Raw genomic sequence first — 21,930 nt, 5'->3', positions numbered from 1 at the left:
GTAGGCCAAACAAGTTTAAAAAAAAAAACAAATAAAAGAAGCAATCTTTTAAACAGGTCTCTTTAATTAACAAATTGATTTACAGTTTAATAGCACAAAGTAGACAAACTATTATATTAATAAAAAATAAAAAATCCTACCATGCAAAAGCTGGGGCTTGAACCCACAACCTTGTGGGGACCTGCTGACCAGTAAACCTATGCTTAACCCACTGAGCTATTAGATCTGTCCTGTGCAAGCAGTCAATAAGCCTAATGAACCAGCATAGCTTATTTTCCATACTTCAACACTGTAACATATTAAAAGTGGGCCAAACAAGTAAAAAAAAAAAAGACAAATAAAAGAAGCAATCTTTTAAACAGGAAGCAATATTTTTAAGTTTAAAAAAGGACAAATAAATGAAGCAATATTTTAAACAGGTCTCTCTAATTAACAAATTGATTTACAGTTTAATATCACAAAGTAGACAAACTATTATATAAAAAAAATAAAAAATCCTACCATGCCAAAGCTGGGGCTTGAACCAACAACCTTGTGGGGACCTGCTGACCAGTAAACCTATGCTTAACCCACTGAGCTATTGGATCTGTCTTGTGCAAGCAGTTAATAAGCCTAATGAACCAGCATAGCTTCTTTTCCATACTTCAACACTATGTAACTTATATTAAAAGTAGGCCAAACAAGTTTAAAAAAAAAAAAAGACAAATAAATGAAGCAATCTTTTAAACAGGTCTCTCTAATTAACAAATTGATTTACAGTTTAATAGCACAAAGTAGACAAACTATTATATTAATAAAAAATCGTACCATGCCAAAGCTGGGGCTTGAACCCACAACCTTGTGGGGACCTGCTGACCAGTAAACCTATGCTTAACCCACTGAGCTATTAGATCTGTCTTGTGCAAGCAGTCAATAAGCCTAATGAACCAGCATAGCTTCTTTTCCATACTTCAACACTATGTAACTTATATTAAAAGTAGGCCAAACAAGTTTTAAAAAAAAAAAGACAAATAAATGAAGCAATCTTTTAAACAGGTCTCTCTAATTAACAAATCGATTTACAGTTTAATATCACAAAGTAGACAAACTATTATATTAAAAAATAATAATAATAATAATACCATGCCACAGCTGGTGGCTTGAACCCATAACCTTGTGGGGACCTGCTGACCAGTAAATCTATGCTTAACCCACTGAGCTATTAGATCTGTCTTGTGCAAGCAGTCAATAAGCCTAATGAACCAGCATAGCTGCTTTTCCATACTTCAACACTATGTAACTTATATTAAAAGTAGGCCAAACAAGTTTAAAAAAAAAAAAGACAAATAAATGAAGCAATCTTTTAAACAGGTCTCTCTAATTAACAAATCGATTTACAGCTTAATATCACAAAGTAGACAAACTATTATATTAAAAAAATAAAAAATCCTACCATGCCAAAGCTGGGGATTGAACCAACAACCTTGTGGGGACCTGCTGACCAGTAAACCTATGCTTAACCCACTGAGCTATTAGATCTGTCTTGTGCAAGCAGTCAATAAGCCTAATGAACCAGCATAGCTTCTTTTCCATACTTCAACACTATGTAACTTATATTAAAAGTAGGCCAAACAAGTTTAAAAAAAAAAAAGACAAATAAATGAAGCAATCTTTTAAACAGGTCTCTCTAATTAACAAATCGATTTACAGCTTAATATCACAAAGTAGACAAACTATTATATTAAAAAAATAAAAAATCCTACCATGCCAAAGCTGGGGATTGAACCAACAACCTTGTGGGGACCTGCTGACCAGTAAACCTATGCTTAACCCACTGAGCTATTAGATCTGTCTTGTGCAAGCAGTCAATAAGCCTAATGAACCAGCATAGCTTCTTTTCCATACTTCAACACTATGTAACTTATATTAAAAGTAGGCCAAACAAGTTTAAAAAAAAAAAAGACAAATAAATGAAGCAATCTTTTAAACAGGTCTCTCTAATTAACAAATCGATTTACAGCTTAATATCACAAAGTAGACAAACTATTATATTAAAAAAATAAAAAATCCTACCATGCCAAAGCTGGGGCTTGAACCAACAACCTTGTGGGGACTTGCTGACCAGTAAACCTATGCTTAACCCACTGAGCTATTAGATCTGTCTTATGCAAGCAGTCAATAAGCCTAATGAACCAGCATAGCTTCTTTTCCATACTTCAACACTATGTAACTTATATTAAAAGTAGGCCAAACAAGTTTAAAAAAGGACAAATAAATGAAGCAATCTTTTAAACAGGTCTCTTTAATTAACAAATTGATTTACAGTTTAATATCACAAAGTAGACAAACTATTATATTAAAAAAAAAAAAAATCCTACCATGCCACAGCTGGTGGCTTGAACCCATAACCTTGTGGGGACCTGCTGACCAGTAAACCTATGCTTAACCCACTGAGCTATTAGATCTGTCTTGTGCAAGCAGTCAATAAGCCTAATGAACCAGCATAGCTTCTTTTCCATACTTCAACACTATGTAACTTATATTAAAAGTAGGCCAAACAAGTTAAAAATAAAAAAAATACAAATAAAAGAAGCAATCTTTTAAACAGGTCTCTTTAATTAACAAATTGATTTACAGTTTAATAGCACAAAGTAGACAAACTATTATATTAATAAAAAATAAAAAATCCTACCATGCAAAAGCTGGGGCTTGAACCCACAACCTTGTGGGGACCTGCTGACCAGTAAACCTATGCTTAACCCACTGAGCTATTAGATCTGTCCTGTGCAAGCAGTCAATAAGCCTAATGAACCAGCATAGCTTATTTTCCATACTTCAACACTGTAACATATTAAAAGTGGGCCAAACAAGTAAAAAAAAAAAAGACAAATAAAAGAAGCAATCTTTTAAACAGGAAGCAATATTTTTAAGTTTAAAAAAGGACAAATAAATGAAGCAATATTTTAAACAGGTCTCTCTAATTAACAAATTGATTTACAGTTTAATATCACAAAGTAGACAAACTATTATATAAAAAAAATAAAAAATCCTACCATGCCAAAGCTGGGGCTTGAACCAACAACCTTGTGGGGACCTGCTGACCAGTAAACCTATGCTTAACCCACTGAGCTATTGGATCTGTCTTGTGCAAGCAGTTAATAAGCCTAATGAACCAGCATAGCTTCTTTTCCATACTTCAACACTATGTAACTTATATTAAAAGTAGGCCAAACAAGTTTAAAAAAAAAAAAAGACAAATAAATGAAGCAATCTTTTAAACAGGTCTCTCTAATTAACAAATTGATTTACAGTTTAATAGCACAAAGTAGACAAACTATTATATTAATAAAAAATCGTACCATGCCAAAGCTGGGGCTTGAACCCACAACCTTGTGGGGACCTGCTGACCAGTAAACCTATGCTTAACCCACTGAGCTATTAGATCTGTCTTGTGCAAGCAGTCAATAAGCCTAATGAACCAGCATAGCTTTTTTTCCATACTTCAACACTATGTAACTTATATTAAAAGTAGGCCAAACAAGTTTTAAAAAAAAAAGACAAATAAATGAAGCAATCTTTTAAACAGGTCTCTCTAATTAACAAATCGATTTACAGCTTAATATCACAAAGTAGACAAACTATTATATTAAAAAAAAAAAAAATCCTACCATGCCAAAGCTGGGGCTTGAACCAACAACCTTGTGGGGACCTGCTGACCAGTAAACCTCTGCTTAACCCACTGAGCTATTAGATCTGTCTTGTGCAAGCAGTCAATAAGCCTAATGAACCAGCATAGCTTCTTTTCCATACTTCAACACTATGTAACTTATATTAAAAGTAGGCCAAACAAGTTTAAAAAAAAAAACAAATAAATGAAGCAATCTTTTAAACAGGTCTCTCTAATTAACAAATCGATTTACAGCTTAATATCACAAAGTAGACAAACTATTATATTAAAAAAAATAAAAAATCCTACCATGCCAAAGCTGGGGCTTGAACCAACAACCTTGTGGGGACCTGCTGACCAGTAAACATATGCTTAACCCACTGAGCTATTAGATCTGTCTTGTGCAAGCAGTCAATAAGCCTAATGAACCAGCATAGCTTCTTTTCCATACTTCAACACTATGTAACATATTAAAAGTAGGCCAAACAAGTTTAAAAAAAAAAAAGATAAATAAATGAAGCAATCTTTTAAACAGGTCTCTCTAATTAACAAATTGATTTACAGTTTAATATCACAAAGTAGACAAACTATTATATAAAAAAAATAAAAAATCCTACCATGCCAAAGCTGGGGCTTGAACCCACAACCTTGTGGGGACCTGCTGACCAGTAAACCTATGCTTAACCCACTGAGCTATTAGATCTGTCCTGTGCAAGCAGTCAATAAGCCTAATGAACCAGCATAGCTTCTTTTCCATACTTCAACACTATGTAACTTATATTAAAAGTAGGCCAAACAAGTTTAAAAAAGGACAAATAAATGAAGCAATCTTTTAAACAGGTCTATCTAATTAACAAATTGATTTACAGTGTAATATCACAAAGTAGACAAACTATTATATAAAAAAAATAAAAAATCCTACCATGCCAAAGCTGGGGCTTGAACCAACAACCTTGTGGGGACCTGCTGACCAGTAAACCTATGCTTAACCCACTGAGCTATTAGATCTGTCTTGTGCAAGCAGTCAATAAGCCTAATGAACCAGCATAGCTTCTTTTCCATACTTCAACACTATGTAACTTATATTAAAAGTAGGCCAAACAAGTTTAAAAAAAAAAACAAATAAATGAAGCAATCTTTTAAACAGGTCTCTCTAATTAACAAATCGATTTACAGCTTAATATCACAAAGTAGACAAACTATTATATTAAAAAAAATAAAAAATCCTACCATGCCAAAGCTGGGGCTTGAACCAACAACCTTGTGGGGACCTGCTGACCAGTAAACCTATGCTTAACCCACTGAGCTATTAGATCTGTCTTGTGCAAGCAGTCAATAAGCCTAATGAACCAGCATGGCTTGTTTTCCATACTTCAACACTATGTAACTCATATTAAAAGTGGGCCAAACAAGAAAAAAAAAAAAAAAAAATACAAATAAAAGAAGCAATCTTTTAAACAGGTCTCTTTAATTAACAAATTGATTTACAGTTTAATAGCACAAAGTAGACAAACTATTATATTAATAAAAAATAAAAAATCCTACCATGCCAAAGCTGGGGCTTGAACCCACAACCTTGTGGGGACCTGCTGACCAGTAAACCTATGCTTAACCCACTGAGCTATTAGATCTGTCCTGTGCAAGCAGTCAATAAGCCTAATGAACCAGCATAGCTTCTTTTCCATACTTCAACACTATGTAACATATTAAAAGTGGGCCAAACAAGTAAAAAAAAAAAAAGACAAATAAAAGAAGCAATCTTTTAAACAGGAAGCAATATTTTAAACAGGTCTCTTTAATTAACAAATTAATTTACAGTTTAATATCACAAAGTAGACAAACTATTATATTAAAAAAATAAAAAATCCTACCATGCCAAAGCTGGGGCTTGAACCCACAACCTTGTGGGGACCTGCTGACCAGTAAACCTATGCTTAACCCACTGAGCTATTAGTTTAATATCACAAAGTATACAAACTATTATATTAAAAAATAATAATAATAATAATACCATGCCACAGCTGGTGGCTTGAACCCATAACCTTGAGAGGACCTGCTGACCAGTAAACCTATGCTTAACCCCCTGAGCTATTAGATCTGTCTTGTGCAAGCAGTCAATAAGCCTAATGAACCAGCATAGCTTCTTTTCCATACTTCAACACTATGTAACTTATATTAAAAGTAGGCCAAACAAGTTAAAAAAAAAAAAAGACAAATAAATGAAGCAATCTTTTAAACAGGTCTCTTTAATTAACAAATTGATTTACAGTTTAATATCACAAAGTAGACAAACTATTATATTAAAAAAATAAAAAATCCTACCATGCCACAGCTGGTGGCTTGAACCCATAACCTTGTGGGGAACTGCTGACCAGTAAACCTATGCTTAACCCACTGAGCTATTAGATCTGTCTTGTGCAAGCAGTCAATAAGCCTAATGAACCAGCATAGCTGCTTTTCCATACTTCAACACTATGTAACTTATATTAAAAGTAGGCCAAACAAGTTTAAAAAAAAAAAAAGACAAATAAATGAAGCAATCTTTTAAACAGGTCTCTCTAATTAACAAATCGATTTACAGCTTAATATCACAAAGTAGACAAACTATTATATTAAAAAAATAAAAAATCCTACCATGCCAAAGCTGGGGATTGAACCAACAACCTTGTGGGGACCTGCTGACCAGTAAACCTATGCTTAACCCACTGAGCTATTAGATCTGTCTTGTGCAAGCAGTCAATAAGCCTAATGAACCAGCATAGCTTCTTTTCCATACTTCAACACTATGTAACTTATATTAAAAGTAGGCCAAACAAGTTTAAAAAAAAAAAAGACAAATAAATGAAGCAATCTTTTAAACAGGTCTCTCTAATTAACAAATCGATTTACAGCTTAATATCACAAAGTAGACAAACTATTATATTAAAAAAATAAAAAATCCTACCATGCCAAAGCTGGGGCTTGAACCAACAACCTTGTGGGGACTTGCTGACCAGTAAACCTATGCTTAACCCACTGAGCTATTAGATCTGTCTTATGCAAGCAGTCAATAAGCCTAATGAACCAGCATAGCTTCTTTTCCATACTTCAACACTATGTAACTTATATTAAAAGTAGGCCAAACAAGTTTAAAAAAGGACAAATAAATGAAGCAATCTTTTAAACAGGTCTCTTTAATTAACAAATTGATTTACAGTTTAATATCACAAAGTAGACAAACTATTATATTAAAAAAAAAAAAAATCCTACCATGCCACAGCTGGTGGCTTGAACCCATAACCTTGTGGGGACCTGCTGACCAGTAAACCTATGCTTAACCCACTGAGCTATTAGATCTGTCTTGTGCAAGCAGTCAATAAGCCTAATGAACCAGCATAGCTTCTTTTCCATACTTCAACACTATGTAACTTATATTAAAAGTAGGCCAAACAAGTTTAAAAAAAAAAAAGACAAATAAATGAAGCAATCTTTTAAACAGGTCTCTCTAATTAACAAATCGATTTACAGCTTAATATCACAAAGTAGACAAACTATTATATTAAAAAAATAAAAAATCCTACCATGCCAAAGCTGGGGCTTGAACCAACAACCTTGTGGGGACTTGCTGACCAGTAAACCTATGCTTAACCCACTGAGCTATTAGATCTGTCTTATGCAAGCAGTCAATAAGCCTAATGAACCAGCATAGCTTCTTTTCCATACTTCAACACTATGTAACTTATATTAAAAGTAGGCCAAACAAGTTTAAAAAAGGACAAATAAATGAAGCAATCTTTTAAACAGGTCTCTTTAATTAACAAATTGATTTACAGTTTAATATCACAAAGTAGACAAACTATTATATTAAAAAAAAAAAAAATCCTACCATGCCACAGCTGGTGGCTTGAACCCATAACCTTGTGGGGACCTGCTGACCAGTAAACCTATGCTTAACCCACTGAGCTATTAGATCTGTCTTGTGCAAGCAGTCAATAAGCCTAATGAACCAGCATAGCTTCTTTTCCATACTTCAACACTATGTAACTTATATTAAAAGTAGGCCAAACAAGTTAAAAATAAAAAAAATACAAATAAAAGAAGCAATCTTTTAAACAGGTCTCTTTAATTAACAAATTGATTTACAGTTTAATAGCACAAAGTAGACAAACTATTATATTAATAAAAAATAAAAAATCCTACCATGCAAAAGCTGGGGCTTGAACCCACAACCTTGTGGGGACCTGCTGACCAGTAAACCTATGCTTAACCCACTGAGCTATTAGATCTGTCCTGTGCAAGCAGTCAATAAGCCTAATGAACCAGCATAGCTTCTTTTCCATACTTCAACACTATGTAACTTATATTAAAAGTAGGCCAAACAAGTTTAAAAAAAAAAAAAGACAAATAAATGAAGCAATCTTTTAAACAGGTCTCTCTAATTAACAAATTGATTTACAGTTTAATAGCACAAAGTAGACAAACTATTATATTAATAAAAAATCGTACCATGCCAAAGCTGGGGCTTGAACCCACAACCTTGTGGGGACCTGCTGACCAGTAAACCTATGCTTAACCCACTGAGCTATTAGATCTGTCTTGTGCAAGCAGTCAATAAGCCTAATGAACCAGCATAGCTTCTTTTCCATACTTCAACACTATGTAACTTATATTAAAAGTAGGCCAAACAAGTTTTAAAAAAAAAAAGACAAATAAATGAAGCAATCTTTTAAACAGGTCTCTCTAATTAACAAATCGATTTACAGCTTAATATCACAAAGTAGACAAACTATTATATTAAAAAAATAAAAAATCCTACCATGCCAAAGCTGGGGCTTGAACCAACAACCTTGTGGGGACTTGCTGACCAGTAAACCTATGCTTAACCCACTGAGCTATTAGATCTGTCTTATGCAAGCAGTCAATAAGCCTAATGAACCAGCATAGCTTCTTTTCCATACTTCAACACTATGTAACTTATATTAAAAGTAGGCCAAACAAGTTTAAAAAAGGACAAATAAATGAAGCAATCTTTTAAACAGGTCTCTTTAATTAACAAATTGATTTACAGTTTAATATCACAAAGTAGACAAACTATTATATTAAAAAAAAAAAAAATCCTACCATGCCACAGCTGGTGGCTTGAACCCATAACCTTGTGGGGACCTGCTGACCAGTAAACCTATGCTTAACCCACTGAGCTATTAGATCTGTCTTGTGCAAGCAGTCAATAAGCCTAATGAACCAGCATAGCTTCTTTTCCATACTTCAACACTATGTAACTTATATTAAAAGTAGGCCAAACAAGTTAAAAATAAAAAAAATACAAATAAAAGAAGCAATCTTTTAAACAGGTCTCTTTAATTAACAAATTGATTTACAGTTTAATAGCACAAAGTAGACAAACTATTATATTAATAAAAAATAAAAAATCCTACCATGCAAAAGCTGGGGCTTGAACCCACAACCTTGTGGGGACCTGCTGACCAGTAAACCTATGCTTAACCCACTGAGCTATTAGATCTGTCCTGTGCAAGCAGTCAATAAGCCTAATGAACCAGCATAGCTTCTTTTCCATACTTCAACACTATGTAACTTATATTAAAAGTAGGCCAAACAAGTTTAAAAAAAAAAAAAGACAAATAAATGAAGCAATCTTTTAAACAGGTCTCTCTAATTAACAAATTGATTTACAGTTTAATAGCACAAAGTAGACAAACTATTATATTAATAAAAAATCGTACCATGCCAAAGCTGGGGCTTGAACCCACAACCTTGTGGGGACCTGCTGACCAGTAAACCTATGCTTAACCCACTGAGCTATTAGATCTGTCTTGTGCAAGCAGTCAATAAGCCTAATGAACCAGCATAGCTTCTTTTCCATACTTCAACACTATGTAACTTATATTAAAAGTAGGCCAAACAAGTTTTAAAAAAAAAAAGACAAATAAATGAAGCAATCTTTTAAACAGGTCTCTCTAATTAACAAATCGATTTACAGTTTAATATCACAAAGTAGACAAACTATTATATTAAAAAATAATAATAATAATAATACCATGCCACAGCTGGTGGCTTGAACCCATAACCTTGTGGGGACCTGCTGACCAGTAAACCTATGCTTAACCCACTGAGCTATTAGATCTGTCTTGTGCAAGCAGTCAATAAGCCTAATGAACCAGCATAGCTTTTTTTCCATACTTCAACACTATGTAACTTATATTAAAAGTAGGCCAAACAAGTTTAAAAAAAAAAAGACAAATAAATGAAGCAATCTTTTAAACAGGTCTCTCTAATTAACAAATCGATTTACAGCTTAATATCACAAAGTAGACAAACTATTATATTAAAAAAATAAAAAATCCTACCATGCCAAAGCTGGGGCTTGAACCAACAACCTTGTGGGGACCTGCTGACCAGTAAACCTCTGCTTAACCCACTGAGCTATTAGATCTGTCTTGTGCAAGCAGTCAATAAGCCTAATGAACCAGCATAGCTTCTTTTCCATACTTCAACACTATGTAACTTATATTAAAAGTAGGCCAAACAAGTTTAAAAAAAAAAACAAATAAATGAAGCAATCTTTTAAACAGGTCTCTCTAATTAACAAATCGATTTACAGCTTAATATCACAAAGTAGACAAACTATTATATAAAAAAAATAAAAAATCCTACCATGCCAAAGCTGGGGCTTGAACCAACAACCTTGTGGGGACTTGCTGACCAGTAAACCTATGCTTAACCCACTGAGCTATTAGATCCGTCTTGTGCAAGCAGTCAATAAGCCTAATGAACCAGCATAGCTTCTTTTCCATACTTCAACACTATGTAACTTATATTAAAAGTAGGCCAAACAAGTTTAAAAAAGGACAAATAAATGAAGCAATCTTTTAAACAGGTCTATCTAATTAACAAATTGATTTACAGTGTAATATCACAAAGTAGACAAACTATTATATAAAAAAAATAAAAAATCCTACCATGCCAAAGCTGGGGCTTGAACCAACAACCTTGTGGGGACCTGCTGACCAGTAAACCTATGCTTAACCCACTGAGCTATTAGATCTGTCTTGTGCAAGCAGTCAATAAGCCTAATGAACCAGCATAGCTTCTTTTCCATACTTCAACACTATGTAACTTATATTAAAAGTAGGCCAAACAAGTTTAAAAAAAAAAACAAATAAATGAAGCAATCTTTTAAACAGGTCTCTCTAATTAACAAATCGATTTACAGCTTAATATCACAAAGTAGACAAACTATTATATTAAAAAAAATAAAAAATCCTACCGTGCCAAAGCTGGGGCTTGAACCAACAACCTTGTGGGGACCTGCTGACCAGTAAACCTATGCTTAACCCACTGAGCTATTAGATCTGTCTTGTGCAAGCAGTCAATAAGCCTAATGAACCAGCATGGCTTGTTTTCCATACTTCAACACTATGTAACTCATATTAAAAGTGGGCCAAACAAGAAAAAAATAAAAAAAAAATACAAATAAAAGAAGCAATCTTTTAAACAGGTCTCTTTAATTAACAAATTGATTTACAGTTTAATAGCACAAAGTAGACAAACTATTATATTAATAAAAAATCGTACCATGCCAAAGCTGGGGCTTGAACCCACAACCTTGTGGGGACCTGCTGACCAGTAAACCTATGCTTAACCCACTGAGCTATTAGATCTGTCTTGTGCAAGCAGTCAATAAGCCTAATGAACCAGCATAGCTTATTTTCCATACTTCAACACTGTAACATATTAAAAGTGGGCCAAACAAGTAAAAAAAAAAAAGACAAATAAAAGAAGCAATCTTTTAAACAGGAAGCAATATTTTTAAGTTTAAAAAAGGACAAATAAATGAAGCAATATTTTAAACAGGTCTCTCTAATTAACAAATTGATTTACAGTTTAATATCACAAAGTAGACAAACTATTATATAAAAAAAATAAAAAATCCTACCATGCCAAAGCTGGGGCTTGAACCAACAACCTTGTGGGGACCTGCTGACCAGTAAACCTATGCTTAACCCACTGAGCTATTGGATCTGTCTTGTGCAAGCAGTTAATAAGCCTAATGAACCAGCATAGCTTCTTTTCCATACTTCAACACTATGTAACTTATATTAAAAGTAGGCCAAACAAGTTTAAAAAAAAAAAAAGACAAATAAATGAAGCAATCTTTTAAACAGGTCTCTCTAATTAACAAATTGATTTACAGTTTAATAGCACAAAGTAGACAAACTATTATATTAATTAAAAATCGTACCATGCCAAAGCTGGGGCTTGAACCCACAACCTTGTGGGGACCTGCTGACCAGTAAACCTATGCTTAACCCACTGAGCTATTAGATCTGTCTTGTGCAAGCAGTCAATAAGCCTAATGAACCAGCATAGCTTCTTTTCCATACTTCAACACTATGTAACTTATATTAAAAGTAGGCCAAACAAGTTTTAAAAAAAAAAAGACAAATAAATGAAGCAATCTTTTAAACAGGTCTCTCTAATTAACAAATCGATTTACAGTTTAATATCACAAAGTAGACAAACTATTATATTAAAAAATAATAATAATACCATGCCACAGCTGGTGGCTTGAACCCATAACCTTGTGGGGACCTGCTGACCAGTAAATCTATGCTTAACCCACTGAGCTATTAGATCTGTCTTGTGCAAGCAGTCAATAAGCCTAATGAACCAGCATAGCTGCTTTTCCATACTTCAACACTATGTAACTTATATTAAAAGTAGGCCAAACAAGTTTAAAAAAAAAAAAGACAAATAAATGAAGCAATCTTTTAAACAGGTCTCTCTAATTAACAAATCGATTTACAGCTTAATATCACAAAGTAGACAAACTATTATATTAAAAAAATAAAAAATCCTACCATGCCAAAGCTGGGGATTGAACCAACAACCTTGTGGGGACCTGCTGACCAGTAAACCTATGCTTAACCCACTGAGCTATTAGATCTGTCTTGTGCAAGCAGTCAATAAGCCTAATGAACCAGCATAGCTTCTTTTCCATACTTCAACACTATGTAACTTATATTAAAAGTAGGCCAAACAAGTTTAAAAAAAAAAAAGACAAATAAATGAAGCAATCTTTTAAACAGGTCTCTCTAATTAACAAATCGATTTACAGCTTAATATCACAAAGTAGACAAACTATTATATTAAAAAAATAAAAAATCCTACCATGCCAAAGCTGGGGATTGAACCAACAACCTTGTGGGGACCTGCTGACCAGTAAACCTATGCTTAACCCACTGAGCTATTAGATCTGTCTTGTGCAAGCAGTCAATAAGCCTAATGAACCAGCATAGCTTCTTTTCCATACTTCAACACTATGTAACTTATATTAAAAGTAGGCCAAACAAGTTTAAAAAAAAAAAAGACAAATAAATGAAGCAATCTTTTAAACAGGTCTCTTTAATTAACAAATTGATTTACAGTTTAATATCACAAAGTAGACAAACTATTATATTAAAAAAAAAAAAAATCCTACCATGCCACAGCTGGTGGCTTGAACCCATAACCTTGTGGGGACCTGCTGACCAGTAAACCTATGCTTAACCCACTGAGCTATTAGATCTGTCTTGTGCAAGCAGTCAATAAGCCTAATGAACCAGCATAGCTTCTTTTCCATACTTCAACACTATGTAACTTATATTAAAAGTAGGCCAAACAAGTTAAAAATAAAAAAAATACAAATAAAAGAAGCAATCTTTTAAACAGGTCTCTTTAATTAACAAATTGATTTACAGTTTAATAGCACAAAGTAGACAAACTATTATATTAATAAAAAATAAAAAATCCTACCATGCAAAAGCTGGGGCTTGAACCCACAACCTTGTGGGGACCTGCTGACCAGTAAACCTATGCTTAACCCACTGAGCTATTAGATCTGTCCTGTGCAAGCAGTCAATAAGCCTAATGAACCAGCATAGCTTATTTTCCATACTTCAACACTGTAACATATTAAAAGTGGGCCAAACAAGTAAAAAAAAAAAAGACAAATAAAAGAAGCAATCTTTTAAACAGGAAGCAATATTTTTAAGTTTAAAAAAGGACAAATAAATGAAGCAATATTTTAAACAGGTCTCTCTAATTAACAAATTGATTTACAGTTTAATATCACAAAGTAGACAAACTATTATATAAAAAAAATAAAAAATCCTACCATGCCAAAGCTGGGGCTTGAACCAACAACCTTGTGGGGACCTGCTGACCAGTAAACCTATGCTTAACCCACTGAGCTATTGGATCTGTCTTGTGCAAGCAGTTAATAAGCCTAATGAACCAGCATAGCTTCTTTTCCATACTTCAACACTATGTAACTTATATTAAAAGTAGGCCAAACAAGTTTAAAAAAAAAAAAAGACAAATAAATGAAGCAATCTTTTAAACAGGTCTCTCTAATTAACAAATTGATTTACAGTTTAATAGCACAAAGTAGACAAACTATTATATTAATAAAAAATCGTACCATGCCAAAGCTGGGGCTTGAACCCACAACCTTGTGGGGACCTGCTGACCAGTAAACCTATGCTTAACCCACTGAGCTATTAGATCTGTCTTGTGCAAGCAGTCAATAAGCCTAATGAACCAGCATAGCTTTTTTTCCATACTTCAACACTATGTAACTTATATTAAAAGTAGGCCAAACAAGTTTTAAAAAAAAAAGACAAATAAATGAAGCAATCTTTTAAACAGGTCTCTCTAATTAACAAATCGATTTACAGCTTAATATCACAAAGTAGACAAACTATTATATTAAAAAAATAAAAAATCCTACCATGCCAAAGCTGGGGCTTGAACCAACAACCTTGTGGGGACCTGCTGACCAGTAAACCTATGCTTAACCCACTGAGCTATTAGATCTGTCTTGTGCAAGCAGTCAATAAGCCTAATGAACCAGCATAGCTTCTTTTCCATACTTCAACACTATGTAACATATTAAAAGTAGGCCAAACAAGTTTAAAAAAAAAAAAGACAAATAAATGAAGCAATCTTTTAAACAGGTCTCTCTAATTAACAAATTGATTTACAGTTTAATATCACAAAGTAGACAAACTATTATATAAAAAAAATAAAAAATCCTACCATGCCAAAGCTGGAGCTTGAACCAACAACCTTGTGGGGACTTGCTGACCAGTAAACCTATGCTTAACCCACTGAGCTATTAGATCCGTCTTGTGCAAGCAGTCAATAAGCCTAATGAACCAGCATAGCTTCTTTTCCATACTTCAACACTATGTAACTTATATTAAAAGTAGGCCAAACAAGTTTAAAAAAGGACAAATAAATGAAGCAATCTTTTAAACAGGTCTATCTAATTAACAAATTGATTTACAGTGTAATATCACAAAGTAGACAAACTATTATATAAAAAAAATAAAAAATCCTACCATGCCAAAGCTGGGGCTTGAACCAACAACCTTGTGGGGACCTGCTGACCAGTAAACCTATGCTTAACCCACTGAGCTATTAGATCTGTCTTGTGCAAGCAGTCAATAAGCCTAATGAACCAGCATAGCTTCTTTTCCATACTTCAACACTATGTAACTTATATTAAAAGTAGGCCAAACAAGTTTAAAAAAAAAAAACAAATAAATGAAGCAATCTTTTAAACAGGTCTCTCTAATTAACAAATTGATTTACAGTGTAATATCACAAAGTAGACAAACTATTATATAAAAAAAATAAAAAATCCTACCATGCCAAAGCTGGGGCTTGAACCAACAACCTTGTGGGGACCTGCTGACCAGTAAACCTATGCTTAACCCACTGAGCTATTAGATCTGTCTTGTGCAAGCAGTCAATAAGCCTAATGAACCAGCATAGCTTCTTTTCCATACTTCAACACTATGTAACTTATATTAAAAGTAGGCCAAACAAGTTTAAAAAAAAAAACAAATAAATGAAGCAATCTTTTAAACAGGTCTCTCTAATTAACAAATCGATTTACAGCTTAATATCACAAAGTAGACAAACTATTATATTAAAAAAAATAAAAAATCCTACCGTGCCAAAGCTGGGGCTTGAACCAACAACCTTGTGGGGACCTGCTGACCAGTAAACCTATGCTTAACCCACTGAGCTATTAGATCTGTCTTGTGCAAGCAGTCAATAAGCCTAATGAACCAGCATGGCTTGTTTTCCATACTTCAACACTATGTAACTCATATTAAAAGTGGGCCAAACAAGAAAAAAATAAAAAAAAAATACAAATAAAAGAAGCAATCTTTTAAACAGGTCTCTTTAATTAACAAATTGATTTACAGTTTAATAGCACAAAGTAGACAAACTATTATATTAATAAAAAATCGTACCATGCCAAAGCTGGGGCTTGAACCCACAACCTTGTGGGGACCTGCTGACCAGTAAACCTATGCTTAACCCACTGAGCTATTAGATCTGTCTTGTGCAAGCAGTCAATAAGCCTAATGAACCAGCATAGCTTATTTTCCATACTTCAACACTGTAACATATTAAAAGTGGGCCAAACAAGTAAAAAAAAAAAAGACAAATAAAAGAAGCAATCTTTTAAACAGGAAGCAATATTTTTAAGTTTAAAAAAGGACAAATAAATGAAGCAATATTTTAAACAGGTCTCTCTAATTAACAAATTGATTTACAGTTTAATATCACAAAGTAGACAAACTATTATATAAAAAAAATAAAAAATCCTACCATGCCAAAGCTGGGGCTTGAACCAACAACCTTGTGGGGACCTGCTGACCAGTAAACCTATGCTTAACCCACTGAGCTATTGGATCTGTCTTGTGCAAGCAGTTAATAAGCCTAATGAACCAGCATAGCTTCTTTTCCATACTTCAACACTATGTAACTTATATTAAAAGTAGGCCAAACAAGTTTAAAAAAAAAAAAAGACAAATAAATGAAGCAATCTTTTAAACAGGTCTCTCTAATTAACAAATTGATTTACAGTTTAATAGCACAAAGTAGACAAACTATTATATTAATAAAAAATCGTACCATGCCAAAGCTGGGGCTTGAACCCACAACCTTGTGGGGACCTGCTGACCAGTAAACCTATGCTTAACCCACTGAGCTATTAGATCTGTCTTGTGCAAGCAGTCAATAAGCCTAATGAACCAGCATAGCTTCTTTTCCATACTTCAACACTATGTAACTTATATTAAAAGTAGGCCAAACAAGTTTTAAAAAAAAAAAGACAAATAAATGAAGCAATCTTTTAAACAGGTCTCTCTAATTAACAAATCGATTTACAGTTTAATATCACAAAGTAGACAAACTATTATATTAAAAAATAATAATAATACCATGCCACAGCTGGTGGCTTGAACCCATAACCTTGTGGGGACCTGCTGACCAGTAAATCTATGCTTAACCCACTGAGCTATTAGATCTGTCTTGTGCAAGCAGTCAATAAGCCTAATGAACCAGCATAGCTGCTTTTCCATACTTCAACACTATGTAACTTATATTAAAAGTAGGCCAAACAAGTTTAAAAAAAAAAAAGACAAATAAATGAAGCAATCTTTTAAACAGGTCTCTCTAATTAACAAATCGATTTACAGCTTAATATCACAAAGTAGACAAACTATTATATTAAAAAAATAAAAAATCCTAGCATGCCAAAGCTGGGGATTGAACCAACAACCTTGTGGGGACCTGCTGACCAGTAAACCTATGCTTAACCCACTGAGCTATTAGATCTGTCTTGTGCAAGCAGTCAATAAGCCTAATGAACCAGCATAGCTTCTTTTCCATACTTCAACACTATGTAACTTATATTAAAAGTAGGCCAAACAAGTTTAAAAAAAAAAAAGACAAATAAATGAAGCAATCTTTTAAACAGGTCTCTCTAATTAACAAATCGATTTACAGCTTAATATCACAAAGTAGACAAACTATTATATTAAAAAAATAAAAAATCCTACCATGCCAAAGCTGAGGATTGAACCAACAACCTTGTGGGGACCTGCTGACCAGTAAACCTATGCTTAACCCACTGAGCTATTAGATCTGTCTTGTGCAAGCAGTCAATAAGCCTAATGAACCAGCATAGCTTCTTTTCCATACTTCAACACTATGTAACTTATATTAAAAGTAGGCCAAACAAGTTTAAAAAAAAAAAAGACAAATAAATGAAGCAATCTTTTAAACAGGTCTCTTTAATTAACAAATTGATTTACAGTTTAATATCACAAAGTAGACAAACTATTATATTAAAAAAAAAAAAAATCCTACCATGCCACAGCTGGTGGCTTGAACCCATAACCTTGTGGGGACCTGCTGACCAGTAAACCTATGCTTAACCCACTGAGCTATTAGATCTGTCTTGTGCAAGCAGTCAATAAGCCTAATGAACCAGCATAGCTTCTTTTCCATACTTCAACACTATGTAACTTATATTAAAAGTAGGCCAAACAAGTTAAAAATAAAAAAAATACAAATAAAAGAAGCAATCTTTTAAACAGGTCTCTTTAATTAACAAATTGATTTACAGTTTAATAGCACAAAGTAGACAAACTATTATATTAATAAAAAATAAAAAATCCTACCATGCAAAAGCTGGGGCTTGAACCCACAACCTTGTGGGGACCTGCTGACCAGTAAACCTATGCTTAACCCACTGAGCTATTAGATCTGTCCTGTGCAAGCAGTCAATAAGCCTAATGAACCAGCATAGCTTATTTTCCATACTTCAACACTGTAACATATTAAAAGTGGGCCAAACAAGTAAAAAAAAAAAAGACAAATAAAAGAAGCAATCTTTTAAACAGGAAGCAATATTTTTAAGTTTAAAAAAGGACAAATAAATGAAGCAATATTTTAAACAGGTCTCTCTAATTAACAAATTGATTTACAGTTTAATATCACAAAGTAGACAAACTATTATATAAAAAAAATAAAAAATCCTACCATGCCAAAGCTGGGGCTTGAACCAACAACCTTGTGGGGACCTGCTGACCAGTAAACCTATGCTTAACCCACTGAGCTATTGGATCTGTCTTGTGCAAGCAGTTAATAAGCCTAATGAACCAGCATAGCTTCTTTTCCATACTTCAACACTATGTAACTTATATTAAAAGTAGGCCAAACAAGTTTAAAAAAAAAAAAAGACAAATAAATGAAGCAATCTTTTAAACAGGTCTCTCTAATTAACAAATTGATTTACAGTTTAATAGCACAAAGTAGACAAACTATTATATTAATAAAAAATCGTACCATGCCAAAGCTGGGGCTTGAACCCACAACCTTGTGGGGACCTGCTGACCAGTAAACCTATGCTTAACCCACTGAGCTATTAGATCTGTCTTGTGCAAGCAGTCAATAAGCCTAATGAACCAGCATAGCTTTTTTTCCATACTTCAACACTATGTAACTTATATTAAAAGTAGGCCAAACAAGTTTTAAAAAAAAAAGACAAATAAATGAAGCAATCTTTTAAACAGGTCTCTCTAATTAACAAATCGATTTACAGCTTAATATCACAAAGTAGACAAACTATTATATTAAAAAAATAAAAAATCCTACCATGCCAAAGCTGGGGCTTGAACCAACAACCTTGTGGGGACCTGCTGACCAGTAAACCTATGCTTAACCCACTGAGCTATTAGATCTGTCTTGTGCAAGCAGTCAATAAGCCTAATGAACCAGCATAGCTTCTTTTCCATACTTCAACACTATGTAACATATTAAAAGTAGGCCAAACAAGTTTAAAAAAAAAAAAGACAAATAAATGAAGCAATCTTTTAAACAGGTCTCTCTAATTAACAAATTGATTTACAGTTTAATATCACAAAGTAGACAAACTATTATATAAAAAAAATAAAAAATCCTACCATGCCAAAGCTGGAGCTTGAACCAACAACCTTGTGGGGACTTGCTGACCAGTAAACCTATGCTTAACCCACTGAGCTATTAGATCCGTCTTGTGCAAGCAGTCAATAAGCCTAATGAACCAGCATAGCTTCTTTTCCATACTTCAACACTATGTAACTTATATTAAAAGTAGGCCAAACAAGTTTAAAAAAGGACAAATAAATGAAGCAATCTTTTAAACAGGTCTATCTAATTAACAAATTGATTTACAGTGTAATATCACAAAGTAGACAAACTATTATATAAAAAAAATAAAAAATCCTACCATGCCAAAGCTGGGGCTTGAACCAACAACCTTGTGGGGACCTGCTGACCAGTAAACCTATGCTTAACCCACTGAGCTATTAGATCTGTCTTGTGCAAGCAGTCAATAAGCCTAATGAACCAGCATAGCTTCTTTTCCATACTTCAACACTATGTAACTTATATTAAAAGTAGGCCAAACAAGTTTAAAAAAAAAAAACAAATAAATGAAGCAATCTTTTAAACAGGTCTCTCTAATTAACAAATCGATTTACAGCTTAATATCACAAAGTAGACAAACTATTATATTAAAAAAAATAAAAAATCCTACCATGCCAAAGCTGGGGCTTGAACCAACAACCTTGTGGGGACCTGCTGACCAGTAAACCTATGCTTAACCCACTGAGCTATTAGATCTGTCTTGTGCAAGCAGTCAATAAGCCTAATGAACCAGCATGGCTTGTTTTCCATACTTCAACACTATGTAACTCATATTAAAAGTGGGCCAAACAAGAAAAAAATAAAAAAAAAATACAAATAAAAGAAGCAATCTTTTAAACAGGTCTCTTTAATTAACAAATTGATTTACAGTTTAATAGCACAAAGTAGACAAACTATTATATTAATAAAAAATAAAAAATCCTACCATGCCAAAGCTGGGGCTTGAACCCACAACCTTGTGGGGACCTGCTGACCAGTAAACCTATGCTTAACCCACTGAGCTATTAGATCTGTCCTGTGCAAGCAGTCAATAAGCCTAATGAACCAGCATAGCTTCTTTTCCATACTTCAACACTATGTAACATATTAAAAGTGGGCCAAACAAGTAAAAAAAAAAAAAGACAAATAAAAGAAGCAATCTTTTAAACAGGAAGCAATATTTTAAACAGGTCTCTTTAATTAACAAATTGATTTACAGTTTAATATCACAAAGTAGACAAACTATTATATTAAAAAAATAAAAAATCCTACCATGCCAAAGCTGGGGCTTGAACCCACAACCTTGTGGGGACCTGCTGACCAGTAAACCTATGCTTAACCCACTGAGCTATTAGTTTAATATCACAAAGTATACAAACTATTATATTAAAAAATAATAATAATAATAATACCATGCCACAGCTGGTGGCTTGAACCCATAACCTTGAGAGGACCTGCTGACCAGTAAACCTATGCTTAACCCCCTGAGCTATTAGATCTGTCTTGTGCAAGCAGTCAATAAGCCTAATGAACCAGCATAGCTTCTTTTCCATACTTCAACACTATGTAACTTATATTAAAAGTAGGCCAAACAAGTTAAAAAAAAAAAAAAGACAAATAAATGAAGCAATCTTTTAAACAGGTCTCTTTAATTAACAAATTGATTTACAGTTTAATATCACAAAGTAGACAAACTATTATATTAAAAAAATAAAAAATCCTACCATGCCACAGCTGGTGGCTTGAACCCATAACCTTGTGGGGACCTGCTGACCAGTAAACCTATGCTTAACCCACTGAGCTATTAGATCTGTCTTGTGCAAGCAGTCAATAAGCCTAATGAACCAGCATAGCTGCTTTTCCATACTTCAACACTATGTAACTTATATTAAAAGTAGGCCAAACAAGTTTAAAAAAAAAAAAGACAAATAAATGAAGCAATCTTTTAAACAGGTCTCTCTAATTAACAAATCGATTTACAGCTTAATATCACAAAGTAGACAAACTATTATATTAAAAAAATAAAAAATCCTACCATGCCAAAGCTGGGGATTGAACCAACAACCTTGTGGGGACCTGCTGACCAGTAAACCTATGCTTAACCCACTGAGCTATTAGATCTGTCTTGTGCAAGCAGTCAATAAGCCTAATGAACCAGCATAGCTTCTTTTCCATACTTCAACACTATGTAACTTATATTAAAAGTAGGCCAAACAAGTTTAAAAAAAAAAAAGACAAATAAATGAAGCAATCTTTTAAACAGGTCTCTCTAATTAACAAATCGATTTACAGCTTAATATCACAAAGTAGACAAACTATTATATAAAAAAAATAAAAAATCCTACCATGCCAAAGCTGGGGCTTGAACCAACAACCTTGTGGGGACCTGCTGACCAGTAAACCTATGCTTAACCCACTGAGCTATTAGATCTGTCTTGTGCAAGCAGTTAATAAGCCTAATGAACCAGCATAGCTTCTTTTCCATACTTCAA

The sequence above is a fragment of the Silurus aristotelis genome, assembly GCF_946808225.1.
Source record: "Silurus aristotelis genome assembly, chromosome: 7".
Classification (NCBI taxonomy): domain Eukaryota; kingdom Metazoa; phylum Chordata; class Actinopteri; order Siluriformes; family Siluridae; genus Silurus; species Silurus aristotelis.
Note: the sequence above shows the minus strand (reverse complement) of the source record.